Source organism: Mandrillus leucophaeus, unplaced genomic scaffold (assembly GCF_000951045.1).
Source record: "Mandrillus leucophaeus isolate KB7577 unplaced genomic scaffold, Mleu.le_1.0 Scaffold695, whole genome shotgun sequence".
NCBI lineage: Eukaryota > Metazoa > Chordata > Mammalia > Primates > Cercopithecidae > Mandrillus > Mandrillus leucophaeus.
Window position 1 is genome coordinate 1,277,023 of NW_012107530.1, and position 7,161 is coordinate 1,284,183.

At 38.3% G+C, this 7,161-nt stretch overlaps 1 pseudogene; it reads left to right on the forward strand.

Moving 5' to 3' along the window:
* Positions 1 to 2,642: 2,642 nt before the first annotated feature.
* Positions 2,643 to 7,161, forward strand: part of LOC105527875 — a 50,354-nt pseudogene continuing 45,835 nt past the window's right edge.

Here is a 7,161-nt window from a genome sequence, read left to right on the forward strand (position 1 = left end):
TTTTTTTTTTTTTTTTCCGAGTGTCCTGGATCCAAGAGGCAAGAATAGCAAAATAGCAAAATCTTTAACTGGTGTCTCAAATAGGTAGAATACCTTGTTCTATGAACCAAGGAATGGAAGCAGAAGTACATTGCTCACTGTCACTCTCAGTAATTCCCTTAGGGGAATTTATGTTTCCTGTACCCCAAATTCTGGAATCTTAAATATGTTAGTTACCAGGGAGAAGCACTTTCGACTAGGAAGATACAGGAGGACTCCCATTGAAGTACAAACTATGGCTAACAGCTGGTTACTTCAAGTTCTTCTTGGAAAGTGAAGAATAGAAAATAAGAATTGTCATCTTAGAAAAGATAATTAATAATGATTATCAGAAAGAGAAAGGGATACTGTTATAATGGGGACAGGGAAAATATATTTGGTACTCAATGCACTTGGGCACCTTTCAGGTATATCCTTGCCAAATTTTCTTGGCAAATGAACAAGTGTAACAGCCTTGGCCGAAGAAACCTGTGTGACCAGGGACTCAGGTTTCTTAGGCATGTTGGGGGTGGATCATGCCGCAAGGTAAATAACCGAGACAAGCGGATGTGTTAGTTGAAGATGAAGGGAATCCAGAATGAAAGTAAAGGAGAGACACACAATGAGTGTCAGTTGTTTCTTCAAGGCCAGCTATAGTATCAAGGGCCATATATTTTCCTGTTAATCTTCTTTTTCTAAGTTTCCCCCAGAAAGAGAGGTTTACTGGGATCCTTCAGTAACTGTTTCCAGAATTGACTTGAAGAATTGTATCCTAGTATTGCAAGGGGTGGACTATAGAGGACACCCAGATTATCAGGACTGAAGGATTTATTTTCCCAAATGCTGGGAGTGCTTCCAGCAGATAGCTCTTATCTATTAGCCTTCTTTGGAAAGTGCCTAAATTTGAGAGAGCTGCTTTGCCCAGGGTTATAGCTAGTGCCCTGGCTTGGCCTATGGAACTTCTTGAAAAGTTGGGAATTCACATTCCTCTAGTCAGCTCCAGTGATGAGGACCTAGTTTTTTATTTGACCACAGATACCGGAACTTGGAATTTTACATTGGTCAAAAGCACATGTCCTACCACCATACTCCACCATCCTCAAAGAGTATTCCTCATGTTTTTTTAGCTCATCACTAGTCCTCCCAAATCAGTCCTCTCTAGGTCTCATCACGATCTCCTACATCTGGGATCTCCTTTCTCCTTTTGTGCTTCAGCCTGCTTTACTTACTTATCTTCTGTTACTACTTTGATCATACATTGGGACTTGGGTGGGTAAGCCAAAAATAAAATTCTAAGGTCCCTAACCATCTGAATGGACCCCTTCTTTCAGCCAAGGGCATTCCAAAGTTAACCTGAAAATCTTAGTTCAGGCCATTGTGGGAAGGGGGATCAGATACGCCTCAGTATACTCTCCTCCTTTTTGGAATTCAGGAAAAGCTAAACAGTGTTAACATCAACACAGACTTTAAGTCTAATAAAAACATTTACAATCTCTTCTCTCTCAAGTCTGATACCTGGAGGCTTCATCTCCATGAAAAAACCTAGGTCTTCATGACCACTTGTTATAAACCAAACATTCCTTTCTATTGATAATAACGCTTTCAACCAAATGTCAATCAGAAAAATTTTAAATCTACCTATGACCTGGAAACCCCAACTTAGAGTTGTCCCACACTTCCAGATCAAACCAGTGTAAATCTTATATAAATTGACTGATGTATTATGTCTCCCTAAGTTGTATAAAAACAAGCTATTCCCCAACAATCTTTGGCACATGTTATCAGAATCTCCTGATGCTGTATCATGGATGTGTCCTTAACCTCACCAAAATAAACTTTCTAAATTGATTGAGACCTGTCTCAGATACTTTTGGGTTCACAGGTATAAGTGGAGTGAAGACTGACTTCCTTTCTCTCACAGGCCATATGAATCTTGATATCTAGGATGAGGCTGGGGAGGTATTTTCACATGAAAACTAGGGCATGTCTCCCTAAGAAATTGGCCATCTCCAGGACTCCCAAAGAAATAACCTTTGCTACGTGGTGATTTGCAGACCAATAGTGTTAAGGAGAGAAGATACATCCCTCTAAACTGTAATCATCACAAAGCAAGCTATAATTTTAGAAATTGATACTTAGAAAGGTATTACATGTTGACGATTACAGTCAGGAAACTGGTGGTCAGAATGGAATGAAAGCAAAGAAGAATTAGAAGACAGATGGGATTTAGGTGGGATTTGGACTCTACAGAAAATCTCATGGCTGCCAGATTCAGCTAGAAAAGCTCATTATCAGTGTTTAACTTATTTTTTCTAATGCTAGCATATGTCCCCTAGTTTCCTTTGTAGTCACACCTTGAAGTGGAAGTGACTTTAAGTCAGTAGTCTCACCTTTCAGGGCAGGCAGACATGAGATATTACAAATATATTGTAACTCTGCAGAGTTAAAGTTGCCTTCAGAATACAAATTTCATGTACCAAAGTAGCATTATGTTTTCTCTCTTCAGAAATACAAATCAAAACCACAATGAGATACCATCTCACACTGGCCAGAATGGTTATTATTAAAAAGACAGACATGTGTGTGGGACTTTCATTTATCAGGCCTCAGGAACTCAAGCTTTCATGAGCCTCTGGGTGGACAAGTGCCAGCACTACTCCTTGGGATGGATGGAGTATCACAGGGAGCAGGCAGCCTAGCTGTACAACCTGGTGCAGGGTGGTGACTTTCATCACCTTTAAGTGTATGGACCATCAGGTGCCGGAAAAAAGACAAGTGCTATGTGTGTTCTACATGAACTTTATGGTGTTGGAGTGGAAAAATTGAGAATTGAATATCATACCATCAGGATTCCATCTAAAAAAAATTGAAATTAGCACCATTGCAAGTAATTACTACCTTGAAGTTAATCCCAGTGATGCCGGAAATATTGATGAGGCAGTAATTCAGAAGATGTTGAAAACAGTGGCTCAATCACAGCAACTTGAAACAAACTCTCAGATATTTTAAAATGGTATTATTGACAGAAGTTGACAAACTCAATAAAGATGCTCAACATGCCTTGTAAAGAACCATGGAAAAGTGTATGTCCACCTACAGATTGATCTTGTGCTACATCTAATGAGATACCGCCTATTTGTAGTAGGTGCTTGGCAGTTTGTGTGCCTGCTTCCAGCATTGGAGATATTTACTATGTGTTATGTACTGTGTGCAAGAAGGAAGATCTGAATCTTCCTTCACAACCGACTCACAGACTTGCAGAGAAGTCCTGCAGAAATCTCAGAAAAGCCCTGCTTATGTGTGAAGCGGGATATCACTACAGACCTCATGGACATTTAAAGGAACATAAGAAAATATTATAAATAAGTCTAAGCATGTAAATTTGACAATTGAGATGAAATATAGAGATTCCTTAAAAGCCACAAACTGCCAAACTCACCGAGAATGTACATATATTATATATATAATTAATATATATAATTAATAAGTATATGTGTGTGTAACTTATATGTAAAACTATTTCTATTGAAGAAATTACATTACTAGTAAAAGCAAAAATCAGAAAGTCCTGAAAAAGAAAACTTTCTGTTCAGATGGTTTCACTGGCAGTGAAGAAAAGGCAAAATCTGCAAGATTGGTAAAGAAAATCCGCTAGGCTAGGCGACTTCTCTTTATTCCTTGGTCTACCTCTAAGGTTTACCCAGTCAGGCTGTAGTGCTGTAGTTATAGAAGAAGGCCTGGAATGCTGGTCCCTGGTGGAGTAAAGAAAGGATCTGTCCACTCAGGGAACTTAGCCCTTTTTATAGTCCATACCATGAATACTGAGAACCTTGGAAATCCTTTCTCAAGTGAGCCTGAGCTTGCTTCCGGGGTCTCCATGGGTCTCTTTCTGAGTTCATCCCTATACTCATGAGTTGTTCTCAGAAAGTGTAAACAGAGCTTGGACAGGGTTAGAGGTTTTCACACAAACATGCAAGAAGACCGTTGCAGGGCAGAAGGGAGAAGAGGGTGAGAGGAGGGAGACCTGGGCCTCAGCTGGGAGCCAGGGAATGAAGGCTGGCTGTCCTCATTAGACCCTTGTGGTCTAGTGGGAGATTTCATGGGGTTTGAGAATACTAAACTTGAACTTGAAAGTCATAAAGGCATATTTTTTAGGGTAGGAGGAGAAAATGCATTTTATTCAGTCATTTGTTAACTTGATGAATGGCTTTTAAATACCTAGGCATATGGTAAATTGTATTCATTTGTACTCTTGTCTTGGGTCCTACAATGTAAGCACCAGGATGGGTTGGTGAGGGGACTCTGCTCACTAACAAATTTTGAGGTCCTAGAATAGTCCCTGGCACAGTGGGCACTCAATAATAATTTTGAATGAATGTATAGATGAATGAATGAGTTTAGTCTTCCTATCATCCCAAGAATTCCAGATATAAAGAAAGTGGCCTACTTGAGGGTGAAGAATGGGAGGAGGGAGAGGATGAGAAAAAATAACTATTGGATACCAGGCTTACTACCTGGGTAACAAAATAATCTGTACCACAACACCCCCTACTCATGATGCAAGTTTACCTATATAACAAACCTGCACATATATCCCTGAACCTAAATTACAAGTTATTTTAAGAAAGAAAGAAAGTGATACCTGGACACAGAGTGTAGCATAATAGTCATTGGAGACTCAGAAGGGTGAGAGGGGAGCAGAGAGGTGAGGGCTGAGAAATTACTTAATGGGTACAATGTACACTATTCAGATGATGATTGTACTAAAAGCTTAGATTTCACCTATGCAATATGTTCACATAACAAAACTGCCCTTGTACTCCTTGAATTTATACAATTTTTTAAAAGGCAAATATAAGTATGCTTTCTTAAAAAAAAAAGTGGTAATAAGAAGTCACTGACACTTGATAGAGGAATGAATAGATAAAGGACGATTTGAGAAGGAAAATCCTTTAAGGTGTTAGACATAAGGAATATGCTATTATTTGCCCTGATGGACCGTGTAAAACTTAAATCTATGAGGCCATCTCAGAACAGCCACATGGGCCCCAGTGGACTGTCACAAGCTGTGTTTCAGGAATACCAGTCTTAGTCATTTCCTTGGAACTCATTAAACCTCTGCTGTGAGCCCCAACCTTGAAGTGATGCAGCAGTGACTCACATAGCTTCCCTGCCCTCCAGGACTTTATTCAGTATCTGCCTTGTTTGCCAATGACAGGCTGATTCTCAAAAGAAACTTTGGCTCAAATACAATACCTGAACAAACAATCTCAGCATTGAAATACCCAATGGTATTCTTAGAAGAAAATAAATTTGAGAACGTAATGCAAGAAATTGTAGTAGTAGTACATGTTTGTCTCATGCCGATAAAAATTCTCCATTTACCATTTGAATCTAATTGAAACAGCATTTTCAAATAAATCCAAACTAGTTATGTTCCTGTAACACACAGTCATGGTTATTACTCAATTTCAAGATGAATTATCCTCAACCATTCGCTATATCAAGGGGAAAATGCAGCCAACAAGCAATATAATTATTTAAAAGAACATTGGAGCAACTAAACTTTGGCTACAATTACCACGTGAGTAAAACAGAAGGACAGAAAGTAATGTGTTAACTGTTTGCCATTCAAATGGCTCACTGAGTCTCTAGCAATCATGGTACAAATAGGACATTTATATAACATGCAAATGTAGGGCCCAGAAAAAAATCAGCGGCAAACTTTCACACAGCTCATTGACTTATGATCTTTAATGAAGAAGCCACAGTGGAGCAATTATTTCACTGATACCACATTTATTATTGCTGTAATTTCGTCCTTAGCTCTGTTAACTGTGTTATTAAATAAACAGCAATACTCATGATTTCTTTTAAAATGCAACTGCTATGTAGAGAACAGTGAAATAAAATAAAATATATTTATTAAAAAATGAATATTTGTTTACGTTGTTTGTGAGTTAAAAATCCGTCCATTAAATAAGACAACCAGACACAAGATACTGAATCCTGACATAAAAATAGGTTTGAAAGTATATATTTACCCAATATACACAACACAGAGCTATAGAATTGCTCTTGTTGATTATTCAGCTAAATAACATCTTTTGCCTTGATTACACATGTTTATAAAGGAAAATTAAAAAACTCATGTAGATTACAAAGCTATTACCATAACCATTCTACTGTCAACACAGAACTATGAGAAATACAATTTACAAAGTGCTAAGTACACTTGTACACTGTACCCTGTTATACTTGTCGTAAAGTTATTGGAGAAAAAGGAAGAAAAATTATTCTAAAATTGGAAAAAGGAAAGAAAAGTTTCCATAAAAATATAATTTTATTTTTTATTTTTATTTTTTAAATTATACTTTAAGTTCTAGGGTACATGTGCACAACGTGCAGGTTTGTTACATATGTATACATGTGCCGTGTTGGTGTGCTGCACCTATTAACTCATCATTTGCATTAGGTATATCTCCTAATGCTATCCCTCCCCCTAATCCCACCCCATGACAGGCCCCGGTGAGTGATGTTCCTCACCATGTGTCTGAGTGTTTTCATTCTTTAATTCCCACCTATGAGTAAGAACATGCAGTGTTTGGTTTTCTGTCCTTGCGATAGTTTGCTCTGAATAATGGTTTCCAGTTTCATCCATGTTCCTACAAAGGACATGAACTCATCCTTTTTTATGGCTGCATAGTATTCCATGGTGTCTATGTGCCATATTTTCTTAATCCAGTCTGTCACTGATGAATATTTGGGTTGGTTCCAAGTCTTTGCTATTGTGAATAGTGCCGCAATAAATATACGTGTGCATGTGTCTTTATAGCAGCATGATTTATAATCCTTTGGGTATATACCCAGTAATGGGATGGCTGTGTCATATGGTATTTCTAGTTCTAGATCCTTGAGGAATCACCACACTGTATTCCACAGTGGTTGAACTAGTCAACAGTCCCACCAACAATGTAAAACCATTCCTATTTCTCCACATCCTCTCCAGCACCTGTTATTTCCTGACTTTTTAATGATCGCCATTCTAACTGGTGTGAGATGGTATCTCATTGTGGTTTTGATTTGCGTTTCTCTGAAGGTCAGTGATGATGAGCCTTTTTTCATGTGTCTGTTGGCTGCATA